The sequence below is a fragment of the Lepidochelys kempii genome, chromosome 9 (genome assembly GCF_965140265.1).
Source record: "Lepidochelys kempii isolate rLepKem1 chromosome 9, rLepKem1.hap2, whole genome shotgun sequence".
In the NCBI taxonomy this organism is placed as follows: domain Eukaryota; kingdom Metazoa; phylum Chordata; order Testudines; family Cheloniidae; genus Lepidochelys; species Lepidochelys kempii.
Window position 1 is genome coordinate 100,150,532 of NC_133264.1, and position 14,902 is coordinate 100,165,433.

The 14,902-nt window shown below is 45.8% G+C and overlaps 1 long non-coding RNA gene across 1 annotated transcript; it reads right to left on the bottom strand.

The window, feature by feature from the left end:
• Positions 1 to 298: 298 nt before the first annotated feature.
• On the bottom strand, positions 299 to 13,688 carry LOC140916766 (uncharacterized). The gene is made up of 3 exons (XR_012160640.1): positions 12,926 to 13,688; positions 11,747 to 11,829; positions 299 to 3,599 (listed from the first exon to the last, which is right to left on the bottom strand). It is a non-coding gene; the product is annotated as an uncharacterized lncRNA (long non-coding RNA).
• Positions 13,689 to 14,902: the final 1,214 nt, after the last annotated feature.

A 14,902-nucleotide genomic window follows, 5' to 3' on the forward strand; every position in this document is an offset into this window, starting at 1 on the left:
CTGGGTCACAATGGACTCGCTTGTTAGCTAGCTGGTCTAACTGCTGCGAAATGGTCATTAACTTCTAAACCATGGTTGATTTAGATATGTATACATATTTATATTCTAAAACAAGGACACCTCAAGAAACTGGCCTATGAAGTTTTATCAGTTCATATATTCCATGAAGATTAAATTAGTCATGAAATATTATTTTATTTTAATTGGTTATTGCAGAAAGGTGCCGGACTGGCAACCCTGGAGGCTAGGCTGAAGTCTGTTCAAGCTAAGGTGACTCTGGGATACCAAGAAAGATATGTTCTTTAATCTTAGATTGCCTTTACTGCAGTGAATATCAGAAGACCAACACAGTCATGCTCTACCAAAAGGTAGGAATATAGCACACACAAAGACACGTTGCAAATGACCATAAAACAACAGAAATGTTAAATCCCAGATGAATCTCATTCACCTGGCTCCTCCAGCTTATAAATGGAATGACTTCCTCCCTGTATTATAGAATTATCTGCGGGAAGATGGGACAAGTGAAATGAACTGATTGAAAAAATGACCATATGGAAAACTTCTGTAATAGCAATGCAGCAAAAATTGAGCAATTGTTGAACTGCAGGAGTCACTTGTTCAAATAAATGGGATCTGGCCAGGCTCTGACCTTTAATCCTTCTCTTCCCCTTCCTAGCTTGTTGTGTCTGCTCTCCCCTATTGTCTATGTCTGTCCTCCCATCCCTTCTCTGCTCTGTCCACTGCCTTTCCTTTTACTCTCTCACTCCATCCCACAGGGCCTGTGCTCTTCTTTGGTCACTCTGGCTGAAATTTTCAATGCAGCCAGCGTTTCACTCTCTCTTTTCCTATCCACTTTCCCCACCCCCTTCTCTCCCTTTCTCATAGGGCTTGGGGAGATGCCATCCCTTGCCACCTTGCTCCTCCTATCTCTTTTCCACACACACCTCTTCCTCTCCTTCCTAAGGTGTTTGAGAGATCCCAGCCTCCTCCCCCCTGGCAGTGAGTACCTCTCTATCCCCTTTAAAAATAAATGGATAGACACTATTTAAAAGTGAATTGATTTCTCAGGTTTGTATACTCCATTATTTATCAAACCCAAGACACTGGTGGGAAAGGATCAGACATTCATATTTACCGAGTCATGTGCATTTCTATGTGACTAAGATTGTTATATACTTTCCTTGAGTTCAAATTAAAATAGAGTCTTTTCTGCCCCTCTGCCCATCCACCCCTTCTCTCATTCTGATCTTATACACATATTAACTGAGAACAACAGAGCTTGAAGTGAACATGAAATCAAGCATAAACTACTGCTCCATCTCCCAAGTCTTATTAGAGGGCGATAACAGGTGCCGTTGCAATAGCAGTCTGAGTCTGGGTTATGGTTAAATGGTAACTCTGAAGGAGGCAGAAGTCTCCACAAACCACTGGCTTCACAGTGAGCTATTTCAATGTGGTGCAATGCAGAACACATCTGTACCCTTTCCTCCTGTTGTGTACTGACAGGTGTCTAGAGAAGCGCAGAGAATGATGCGTCCTGGCCTCACTGAATCTCTGGGGCGTCTAGGTAATGAAAAATGTTGGGAATGGGGAATATGGCCAATCATCCCTAGAATGTTTTCCTCTCTCTTACATTTCACTTTTATCTTTATAGTTCCTGGAAGGAAAATACATTAGAAAGTGGAAAGATGATGAACTGAGCAGACAAATGCATGTACAGATCAAATATATTTACAGCTGCCACTGGTTTGTCGTTAAGCATTGATTGATTCGCAGTGGTATTAAGAAGGCCCAGGCTCACATGTTGTCATGGTGTAGCCAGCATTATTTAGCTTTCACCCCACGGGACTTGCTTCTAGAAATTGGTTTGAGCCATCTTTGCTAATGGCAATTCCTTCCAAACTGTAGCAGCCACAACAAAGTGCAGACACTGTTTGCCTGTCACTTTATGGTATAGGGGAAGAGTCAGGATTTGCTCTGGGTGGAAGAGAGATGAAGGCATGCAAATATACAGGATGAGATCTACAGGAGTTTGATGAGAGAGATCTAATATCTCGGGGAAAATTCTGTCTTTTGGTTACCCTGTCCTCCCAAACAACCCCCTACCCCCTATTCTATCCACTTGTTGTATCCTATCTGACTGACACCTAGACTGTGAGCTCTCGGGGAGGGGCAGGGGGGAACTACTTTCTTTATTCCATGTCTGTACAGCATCTAGCACAATGGGGCCCTGATCCCTGGCTGCAGTTCTTGGATGTTACTATCATAAATAATAATGACAGGGCAGCGCCTCTCAACTGGGTGAGGTGGACAGGGGTCTTTATTTCTTTCTGGGGAGCAATAAAATGTGGGAAGACCACTCCATGCATGGTTCCCTCATTCTTCCTTTACTCTGCAGACACACCCACTGGAATTCCAGGAGGAGGCTCCCAGGGAGGAAATCTCAATGAGGATGGTGCTACAGAGATATTCCCTGATTGGACATGGGGCAAATCCTCAGAGATCTGTACCCAGCCCAAGGGGATCTGCAGAAGGCCAGAGCAGTGTTGCCAACTCTCATGATATCTACTGTTTTTTCTAAGGCTCCAGCTCCTGGAGTCATGTGAACTCAAATTTCATTTTTTAAAAGGTAAATTTCTGGCCCTCCTGGTTGCAGAGAAGAGCTTGAATAGTGACTCCTAGAGGCTCAGAAACCAGGAGGCATATATAAGAACCCCAATGTTGTTATTTAAAAAAACTCAGTATTTTAAAGCCAATTTCATCAGTTTTGGGGGCCTGACTCATGATTTTTGAACACTTGGGGTTGGCTGTTCTACTGGAGCCAACCAGATTGGGCCCTGCACCTTTGAACTGGTTCTAGTCTGAGCCCCACTGAAGACACAACACTGGAGACAGCCCCTCACCACAGCTGCAGCTAGGAGCACCAGGATGGGTATGAGCGGGAGTGAAGTAGAGGCGAGGGCTCAATGGGGGTCCTGGGATGGAATGTCTTTTCTGACCAAGTGCCCCAGGACCAGAGGGGACTGGCATCATACGGCCACATGGCCTGGTGAGGCTTCTCCCCATCCTCCCCAAGCACATTCCCCCTTGGGACTGGAGGATCTTGGGGGACAATACCATGGATCTCAGGGAGGAAGGGGAGAGACAGGGCCCTGTTGCTAAATAGATATTTCATCTCTGTAGGGCACCTTGATCTGTGAGTCTCTCATGATTAACCTGGTGCTTTAGGACTGGCTGTGGATTGCATCTGCTGGAGTATTCTAAGAGGGGGAAGTTGCTTTTCTAGTGTTCTGCTTGTCTTATAACCCTCTGGGAGAGCTATGTTCCTTCAATATTGGCCCCAAGAGTAAATCATATTAAAACATCAATTGAATAGAAAACGAAAGCACTCTGGCAGTATGAGTACTGGGGGAATAGATTGAGATAGGGAGCATTGAAACCTTGTCTAAGTGTATGTTACTGGCCCATTCAAATGTATCACAACGCAACAATGGGCCCTATTGCTTGCAGGTGGAGAAAGTCATATTATTTGGAGCCAAAATGCCAGCAAAACCTTTCACGTTCCCATTGTCTTCAGGAGAGTATTTGCTGATGATCTGAAAGGAAAACAAAACTGTCACCATATTTAGAGCTGTGTAAACCCAATAGATAAATATATACATTTGCCAGTTTGTAATGAGACAAACTAAAGAGACAGAGCAGTCCATTTGGTATAAAGATATTCAGTTATTTCAGCTAAAATTACTTAGGGACAGCAGCACATAAATGAGATACCAACATTTGATTTTAATGACTTTCCACCTTGCTGCAGGCTAAAATTCAGTTAAAATTCAGATTTGCTATGTTAAAGTGCAATTCTCCCCTCCCCATCCCGCAGGAGCTGCATAATAAAGAGAAAATGGCATCCACAACACCTGCCTAGAATTCTGAAAGTCAACAACAACCTCAAAGTGTGGGAGTTGCAGTTGTGCAACAGGAGTAATTTATCTTTTCAGGCCTCCTTGCCAATAATATGGGACATCAACGCAACATTTTTGCAGAGTCAGAAATTTGTGTTTTTAAACCCTAGGCTTCTTGATGAAAAAACATTGGAAATTTCCCAATTATTTTTCTCCCTCCTAAAAGGACAATTGATTATTTTAAACGTGAGCTGTGAACCACCAAGTGCGGTGGGTCGAAACAGGCTCAGCAATCCTTTGCATTCATAGAACACAGAGGGGTGTGAAAACGACAACAAAAATGGATAATGATAGATACATGTTTGACAAGCTGCAGCCAAGTCTAACAATTCTGTTGCCAGCAGGATCATCATGTCATGTAAAAATCAACACCCAAAACCACAGCTTGCTTACCCCTATAGATTTTACTAGTTTAATTTATGAAGTCACGAGTTACAGCAATTGCATCTGAATTTAGTAATACACAGTACTACCAACCCCAAACATCCAAAAATCATGAGTCAGACCTGCCACCCCCAAATCATGAGATTGGCTCGAATATCATGAGATTAAAAAAACATGGGACTTTTTATTTGCCTTCTGGTTTTTGAGTCTTTAGGTTTCACATTTTCAAACTTTTGTCTGCAACCCTGAGGGCTAGTAACTGATCTTTTCTTTTTAATGAAAGCAGAGATTTTCACAATCATATGATTCCAGGAGTTGGGGCTTTAAGAAAAACACCAAGTATTATGACACTTGTGATAAAATGTCAACAACAGCTGGCAACACTGCATAGCAAACATGGCAAAGAAAAATAAGGTACAATATGCAAGTGATTCCTTAAAATGGTAGCTTTGGTACTACAACTAAGGTGTCTGCCACAGAAATTCAGTGTGTTTGAATGCACTCTGTATAGGTTCAATTCAAATTTGAATACAAACTGCTATAGAAATGACTTGAAAAAATAAGATGAGTCACCCTAACATCAGATCAATAATAACAAGACAAAAATGTAGAGTGCGGTTTGTGCTGGGCAAGCCACAGTTATTAACATGGTGAATTTTTCTTTGCTTTTCTTATAAACAGGTTTATGCTGAGAAGAATAAACGCCGGAGTTCAGATGTCACCATGCATAAGTCTGTGCTGAAAACCCCTCCCCTAGGATTTCCTCCCACCCGTCTGAGCTTTCAGCGCACTTATTACAATGAGAGGGTACCTTCCATCCAGCCTTGTGTGGGCCTATGGGGGAAATGGAGCTAAGAGTTAGGTCAAAGAGGATCCTTCACACTGCTGAGAGCCCCTCTCCTGGGACTAGCTTTCCCGAAGTGGGCAAGAAGGGGACGGGTTCAGGTCCTCTCTGCAGGCTAGAGCAGGTCTAAGGGTCACTCTGACTTGTACCCTGTTGCAAAAGCTACAGAATGGCTGGGGCCTAAGACTGTCCTGGCCACATCTTCCTCCTCTGCCACTGGGCTGCTGTGGAGGTGGCAGAGAGAACACAGCTGCGGGAGGGCTGCATGTGGAGTCTGCAGAGCAGTGCTGCACTGGGCCCAATGTCTTAGTTCCTGCTAGGGCAGTGCATGTGAATGGTTAATTTAAGTCCATGGTAGGACACTGGGCACGGGTCTGGAGAAGGATCTAAGCAGAAGGTGAGCCATGAAGGCCAAGCTCTATGGGTAGAACTGAGTCTCTTTCACTGATAAAGTTCTCCATTTGGTGTTAGCAGAAAGCTGCTCTGTCATGTGACAATCATTTGGAAACACAGAGTAATGTGGGTCTGTAGCTACCTTCAAGGCAATAGGGCTGGGCAAAAAACAGGATGGAATTTCCCTCCAAATGAATTCCTATTTTTTCCCATTGAAATTCAAAAAATGTTACCTACAGCGTCTCTTTTTCTTTCTCTGTCCTACTACTGAGATTAGATTTGTTTCTAAGGTTATATCTACACTATGAGCTAGGGGAGTGATTCCCCTGCTTGTGTACATGTATTTGTGCTATTTCTCATTGAGCTAGTGCTAATATAAATAGCAGTATTGCCATGGTAGCATGGCTAACGGCCGCACAGCTGAGCCACACCAAGTACATTCCCACTACACAACATTGCCTCTGCTAATTCTTATAATTGTGAAGTCTGCTCAGTTCTTTTGAAAAACTAATACAGCTGCAGCACAGCTAGTTGGGCTTTCTCGGCCCCCGTTTCTATTAGTTCTCAAAGGGATTTTAGAAACATTTGTTCCATATTTGAAAACTGCTGTTGTCCAGACAAACTGAAGAACAATCTAATAGGCTCTGGCATACTACCCATTTTACCGCTAATTGCAAATGTCAGGTATTTCTGCATTTCATGTGCCGTAACAACAGGATTTCACTGTGCCACACATCTCATTATTTAAAAACAATATTTTAAAAAGACACCAGGGCACTGCAGCTGCAATCAGTTCTAAGTAATGAGCTTCTAAAGTGATTGACCTGTTCCACCTCAGTGTTTAATGTGTTGTGTATCACTTATAATTACTGTGCTAACAGCGATGGCCAATGCTTTACAACCCTCACCCTGTGCTAATTCATTTTCTCTCTTTCATAGGAGTGTCACAGAGAGCTGGGATTTTCAGCCAAAACTCATAGTATTGTGAATCTTAAAATTCAAGTGTAAATTCATATCTAGAAATGAGACAAGCAAGGATTTTTAGAGGCAAGCTTATACACGGCCATTCCTTGTACCTTCAGACATAGCTAACAAAGTGGTATTCCCAAGAATAACATCTTAATAGTTTTACACATACTGATGCGCATTGGGCACTGCTGTAGTGAAATCCTCAGGGATACAATGCCACCAGCCTTGTCCCCTAAAACTAACATATAGACAAACTGCAAGGCTCACCAGTTTGGGGGCTCCCTGGTAGGTAGGGTATTCAGTGATGGTGTATAGACTTGTCACGTAAGAGTATCTCCCATTTGGAAATTGATCTCCATTACCATATATCCATGTACAGGGCCAGATTGTGATGCCTTTACCTACGTTGAGCAGCATTTTTCCTGACTTCAGTGGAAATGCTTGTGGGGAAAGGTGCTATTCAACATGAGTACAGATTGCACAGCCTAGCCCACAGAAATTTTATATTCAGACATGTTATAATGCAAATCGACATGTCTTATTGGTTTGTGTTACTGTCTTTGTTACAATATATGAACATCTGATGCATTGCTTCAATGACCAGCCATCCCTAACTAAAATATTCCTGGGCTGGTGGGAGCGGGGAGAAAGTAGCATTTTCCTTGCATTGGCTGGTACAACAAGGATGATTTTTTATCATGTTACAGTTTTAAAAATTAGGTGACAGAAGAAAACAAGCACGTAGGATGTCGTGAGAGAGACCATTCAACAAGACACTTGTTTAGAGGGGTGTGTCTTTTTGGTGACTCTTTTATGGTTGCTTCAGTTCACACCATGCTGAGTCTAAGGATTTTAATTATCTTACAAGTGATCACTCTCATTACAGTGTGTATGGTAACACCCATTGTTTCATGTTCTCTGTGTATATAAATCTCCCCACTGTATTTTCCACTGAATGCATCCGATGAAGTGAGCTGTAGCTTATGAAAGCTTATGCTCAAATAAATTTGTTAGTCTCTAAGGTGCCAAAAGTACTCCTTTTCTTTTTTGCAAATACAGACTAACATGGCTGCTACTCTGAAAATTATCTTACTGTAACTTCAGGGAATTTTTGACTGGCTTCCTCATTTTAAAAAAAATCCTTCTTTTAAAAGTTTAGGGGTTTGGTTTTTTTGGTATATCTAATTCTGTCCCTACGGATATTCAATTCAATTCAATTGTTTGTAATTACTGTTACTCAGTGGCTCAAGTATAGTTATTTCTTGAACAAATTCCTGTGTGTTAGGACTATCTCTAGAATATTCCCTCTCCTTTGTGGCTTGGAACAGGGAATCAACATCGAAGGGGTGTATTTCTAATGGGGTCCTGCAGGGATCGGTTCTTGGCCCTATAATATTTAACATTTTTATTAGCAACCTGGAAAAAACATAAAATCATCACTGTTAAAGTTTACAGGGGACACAAAAACTGGAGGAGTGGTACACAGTGAAGAGGACAGGTGACTGATACATAGCAATCTGGTTCACTTGCTAAGCTGGGTGCAAGCAAACAATATGCATTTTAATATTGCTAAATGTAAATGTATACATCTAGGAGCAGAGAATGTAGGCTATGCTTACAGGATGGGGTACTCTATCCTGGGAAGCAGTGATTCTGAACAAGATTTGGGGAGTGTGGGGGGGATCATCAGCTGAACAGGAGATCTCAGTATGGGATCAGCTAATTCTCTGTAACAGGTGCGAATCTGTGAGCTTAATATGTGCTATATTGCTCTTAGGACGATCATGATGAGGTACTGCTTAGTGTCCTGCAGGATGTGCAGATCTTCATACTTTCTGCTAAAGCTTTGCCCTTAGAGCACGCATAATAAATATTCTCATTTTGTCCCCATGATCAGCTGTAAGATTAATTCAATCTAAGGATGCATAAACAGGGGAATCTTGCATAGAAGGAGAGAGATTATTTTACCTCTGTATTTGGCATTAGGGCAATCACTAATGGAATCTATTTAGTTTAACAAAAAGGTTAATGGGCAACTTGATTGCAGTCTGTAAGTACCTATGTGGGGAACAAAAATTTGATAGTGGACTCTTCAATCTAGCAGACAAAGTAATAACAAGATCTAATGGCTGGTAATTGAAGGTAGACAAATTCAGACTGAAAATAAGGTTTAATTTTTTAAGTGAGAATAATTAACCATTGGAATGGCTTAACAAGGGTCTTGATGGATTCTCAATCACTGACAATTTTTAAATCATGATTGGATGTATTTCTAAAAGATTTGCTTTAGGAATTATTTTGGGGGGGGAAGTTCTGTGGCCTGTAGTATACAGGAGGTCAGACTAGATGATCACAGTGGTTCTTTCTGGCCTTGGAATCTATAATGTATTTATAGTCTTATAACTTGGAATTTGTATCCATACAGATTCTACTGTAATGCGCAACTCATTATATTCTACTGATGCAATGTATATATTGCAGTAGCTCAGTGATGACTAAAGCAGGTTTTAGGATAGCTTGTTTATTTATCTCTCAACAAGAAATGACTTACCAAGTAAACACTATACTGATGCTACTGCAATCTAGCCTGACTGTACTCACTGTCTCATTCTCTGTAATGGGTTCCTGCCTCTGACTGTGAGAGAGTCTGTGAGTTTAATATGTGCTATATTGTTCTTAGGATGATCATGATGAAGCACTGCTTAGTATCCTGCAGGAAGTGTGGAACTTCATACCTCCTGCTAAAGCTTTGCCCAGAGCACACATAATGAATATTCTCTTATTGTCCCCATGATCAGGTTTATGAGCGGTATGGGGCATATTAAGGTTCTTCATTATTGGATCAGCCAGAACTGATGGATGGGAAACTCCTAAAGCATTGATATTTACTATATTTGGTTCACTTGGAGCCATCGATCTGTTCTTGTTTGGAGCTGGATTTGGTAACGTATTTCCTGGCAGTAATCAATTATTTTATATTCAGTATGATACTTAATTGTGAGTAAACCAAAAGACAGATTGCTTGGATATAAGAACTATTGATTGCCAGCAGAAGGCACACTTATCAGCTAACTTTCTGAAGAACAGGAATATGAAGCTACTCTTCCGTATTGCTCTGATGACACTGGGAAAATGACAAATAGCTCTTCTACTCAAGCATGAATGGATGGTATTGAAGCAAACTTGCCACATCTTGAGTCAAATTCTACTTGCCTCATTCACATGAGCAGGGACATAGAAATCAATGGGAATACTTGAATAAGGCAAGCAGGGTCTGGTTCTTTATCAGTGCTTTATGATTTTAAAAGTCATAGGTAGCAATATTTTTATCCTGCTTAGATACTATGGTGATAGATGATTTACTAATACTGATAAATAATCTGTTTCCAGTACTCTTAGTGCACAAGGGAAAACAAGAGACCATGCATCACCTCCTTCTGTATGGAAAGAAATGTCCACAAAGAGCTACCAGTGATGCCCAAACTATTCCTGTTACGCCTCCCCACTTACCAGTACTGGAATCTGTCTGTGCCCCCCCTCCATTATGGCACAGTTGGCTCAGCAGAAGAATTTGGGCCGAAGGTGAAGCTGGGGTTGGAACTGGGGATGGAGGAGGAGCTCAGGCTAGAGGTGGAACTGGCCTGGGGGTGGAGAGAGAAGGAGGGCAGAGCTGGGCTGGGGCCAGAGAGAGCTTTGGATGGGGTGGGAGCGGTGTAAGGGCCGGAATGGCGCTGCTACTGGGATCAGAGCTGGACTGGGGGTGGAGTGGAGTGTGGCTGGGAGCAGAGTTGGGAGGTGCTCCCTCCCTGCTCCCCGTGGGGACTGGCTCTGGCTCCCCTCCCCCGAACATTTCTCCATGACACTCTAGGGGGCATGCCCCATAATTTGGGGACCACTGAGCTAGATTGTGGCTTTGCTAAAAGCCCTGAGTAAAGGGCAGTGCAGAACCAGATTTTTGCCTCACTGAGCATTCCTAGTGTCCCCTTACACCAAGGGGAAATTATCTGCACCAGCCCTGTACCTGGCACAGATTCCTCCCTTTCCACTCTAGCTCAGCTGTATTGGTGGGTGCATTGGGGGAGAGGCTCTGCCCTCTTCTTGCCCATCTCTACTCACCTGCACAGAAAGGGCAACAGCAGCCCTATGGAAGGTTCTCCCCCACCCTACACTGCTACTGGCATTATGGATATGCCAAGGAGGTAAGGGATGCACCTTGTGCCCCTGCTCCCCTGAGCAAGTGTCTAGGCAGCATCATGCCTATGCCTATAATACCAGTTTTGTGCTTCAACAGGAAAAAGCCTTTTCAGGCATTTGAGCAACAGGATTAAAAAAAAATTAAATTATATTCCACATTCTCAAAGCTGACCAACAGTGATATGTGAAGGAGGAATATCATTTGTCACAGGGGAACAAAGGCATATAAGCGTGCAAGGCAGCATTGTCTAGCCAGTTGAACACAGAGTTTAGTGAGATGAAAATAGTTTTCTACCAGTGAAAGTAATTTTTTACAGAAGGCATTATAACCAGTCAACTAGAACAATAAGGTCTTCCTCTGAAGATAGCAATTAACTTATTATTTTAGCTGACTATTTGAACTTGTGCTCTGTGATCGAGAATGTGATCAGTTAATGAATCACACAACAGCCAAAACTTTCATTGCCATCAAACCAAAGCTCCGTTCATTCTGAATCTTGCTGTATGGACATTTTAGTAAAAGAGCCATTGATGGGACTGATGTTAAAAGAGCTATTGTAGTAGGATGCATATTTGAAACTGAGTACAGCAGTTAGCTGTTTGCATTGACATTTGTTGGAAGCATTGCCATGCTGTTTGCCATTTGAATAACAAAAACAATTTTTTTGATAATTTTTTTGCCTAAGCGGAAAAAGACAGAGAAGGAGAAAAACATAGGGAAAGGGAGGATGAAGCAGCAAAGTTGACTTATAGTATCACATACAAAAATAAGATTTCCCATCTTCTTAAAATGTTCTTTTGGGAAAGTCTAAGTCTGGATACAAATTGATGCTCTATTAGTTAGTAACATTGCTAATACAGTGTATGGATGGATGCAATAAAGCAGGCTATAACTGAAATTTGTTGTAGGCGGGTAGTGGGGGTGGAGGAAGTGTTTCTAGGATCAGAAATACTTAAAATTAGTAACCTTTTATCAGAAAATATTTTTTTCGGTTTTTACCTGTTGACAAATAAGCAGCTGATTTCTTCCTTTAGAATGGTCTTCCTTTAGTTCAGTTGTTACTATGCCACGAATGTGTCCATCTATTCAACACAGAAGAGGGAGCATTAAGGTCCTGATCTTGTAGGCACTTATTTATATGCTTAACTTTAAACATCTGAGTACTCCCACTGACTGTAGCCATGTCAGTGCTTGTAAGATCAGCAATTTAAATTGTAGTATTCTTAATGAACCCTAAACATAATTATAGGTATCTGAGCTTTAATAAAGCATAGCTTCTCATTTAACAAAGCTTCTCGTTGCGCTTTGTAACAAGTAATATTGTAGTTTGACTTAAATCTGTTAAATTAAACCAGGTTCAGTTTACATCATGTATTGCTTAGGGCCTGGGGTGGTAGCTATGCTTTAATTTTGTTTTCTTGACTAAGTACTTAAATAGGAAATACTGTTATATTGAGAACATCATTGAATGGACCTGGTTCTCTCTCCAGCCCTTTGCATGGTCAATAATACCAGTGCATAGCATGTAATCCATTACCATTCTGATTAGGTCATGTTTTGTGCTCTGTATTCACTTAGCACTGCAGTAAAGGACTACAAAAGCTACAGAGCCACAGAGAATCATGTCCATATGGTAAACAGAGTCTCCTTTGCTGAAAATACACTGATGAGTCTAAAGGTGAAAAAGCAGGTAGAGGGAATGAGCAGTCTTTTGCATCCCTGAGATTGGAATTAAGACATGTAACAAAATGTCTAATTTTGTAGCCATTATGACAGCTGAATTGGTGGGGAAAATGTTAGCATTAAACTAGGTAAGGGACATACAGACTACCTCAGCTGTTATCTTTTCAGATTAATAATCAGGTATACCGGCAATTAAAAGGGGTAGCTCAGAAAGCAGGAGTATATTAGGGTGTGAATATAGTACTAGTGTGGATTCCAGCACATGCTGAAAATATCACATCTTATAATTTACTGGTTTGTGTATTGCAGAAGAACCTTATTGAGGATCCTGGCGTCATTATAATAGGCATTGTATAAACACATGCTTCTTGTAAAGCATCACAGGTATGCATGGCACTTTACAGGACAGTAAAATACAAATGCTTGCACAGACTAGCTTGCACTATAAAGCCTGCCACATGGCCACAAAGAACTTGCTGCAGGATCAAGACTTACAGTTAGAAGTAACATGAGAGATAGAAGATAAGACAGTGAGAGCCTGAGGAGGGTTGCCACAGGTTGAGGTTGTGGTACTCCTTGTAGAATGTGCATCGTAGCGGGCCCTTTTGTGTCACGGAGCGATTTCATTTCCCAACTCTTGGTACCTCACGTGGCTCGGCCCTGCTGCCCCTGGATGTTACTTGGGCACTACGTGCTGCAACAAGCAGATCTGCTGATGCAGACGGTAGGGCAGATGAAAATCCAGGGTGCAGTTAGGCCACATGCATGACCCTACATCCCTCTTCCTCCTTATACAGCCCTCATGTGAGGAAGCAAGTGACTCCCAGACAGGATGAGTCCGTATCACTGTCCCGTTACGAGGTGAACTCTGAGGCCCAGAGTGATCAAGGGCGATTACCTCAACATGGTGACACCAGCATGGGTTTCCCTAGTCTACCAAGGCCTATGTGAGTCATCCCATGGAGTCTGTGACTGAGCTGGGGACCAGCAGTACCAACGCTCTGGGGAGCGGATGCCCCCCCATAGCCCCAAGTCTTGGGAGTCCCACCATGAGGAGACAGAGATGTTGGTACCAGCATGACTGGGGAGGAGGGAGTCGCAAGTGTGACCCCTCTGCCCGGCCAACCCCAGCACTGCACCCATTGTCTCACCATGCATGAGTGCCTAAGGGCCAGCCGGAGGATACATGGCTTTTGGATATTTAGGGTTGGCCAAACAGGTGGGGAATTGCACCTGCCCGCCCCCTCCAGAGCCCCAGGGGCCCCGGCTCAGGCTCGCCCCCCCCACCCCCCGAGCTCCAGCCCAGGGGCCCCGCCTCAGGCTCGCCCCCCCCCCACCCCCCGAGCTCCAGCCCAGGGGCCCCGCCTCAGGCTCGCCCCCCCCCACCCCCCGAGCTCCAGCCCAGGGGCCCCGCCTCAGGCTCGCCCCCCCCCCACCCCCCGAGCTCCAGCCCAGGGGCCCCGCCTCAGGCTCGCCCCCCCGAGCTCCAGCCCAGGGGCCCCGCCTCAGGCTCGCCCCCCCGAGCTCCAGCCCAGGGGCCCCGCCTCAGGCTCGCCCCCCCGAGCTCCAGCCCAGGGGCCCCGCCTCAGGCTCGCCCCCCCGAGCTCCAGCCCAGGGGCCCCGCCTCAGGCTCGCCCCCCCCCCACCCCCCCGAGCTCCAGCCCAGGGGCCCCGCCTCAGGCTCGCCCCCCCGAGCTCCAGCCCAGGGGCCCCGCCTCAGGCTCGCCCCCCCCCCCACCCCCCCGAGCTCCAGCCCAGGGGCCCCGCCTCAGGCTCGCCCCCCCCCCCACCCCCCCGAGCTCCAGCCCAGGGGCCCCGCCTCAGGCTCGCCCCCCCCCCCACCCCCCCGAGCTCCAGCCCAGGGGCCCCGCCTCAGGCTCGCCCCCCCCCCACCCCCCCGAGCTCCAGCCCAGGGGCCCCGCCTCAGGCTCGCCCCCCCCCCCACCCCCCCCGAGCTCCAGCCCAGGGGCCCCGCCTCAGGCTCGCCCCCCCCCCACCCCCCCGAGCTCCAGCCCAGGGGCCCCGCCTCAGGCTCGCCCCCCCCCCCACCCCCCGAGCTCCAGCCCAGGGGCCCCGCCTCAGGCTCGCCCCCCCCCCCCACCCCCCCGAGCTCCAGCCCAGGGGCCCCGCCTCAGGCTCGCCCCCCCCCCCACCCCCCGAGCTCCAGCCCAGGGGCCCCGCCTCAGGCTCGCCCCCCCCCCCCACCCCCCGAGCTCCAGCCCAGGGGCCCCGCCTCAGGCTCGCCCCCCCCCCCCACCCCCCGAGCTCCAGCCCAGGGGCCCCGCCTCAGGCTCGCCCCCCCCCCCACCCCCCGAGCTCCAGCCCAGGGGCCCCGCCTCAGGCTCGCCCCCCCCCCACCCCCCCGAGCTCCAGCCCAGGGGCCCCGCCTCAGGCTCGCCCCCCCCCCACCCCCCGAGCTCCAGCCCAGGGGCCCCGCCTCAGGCTCGCCCCCCCCCCACCCCCCGAGCTCCA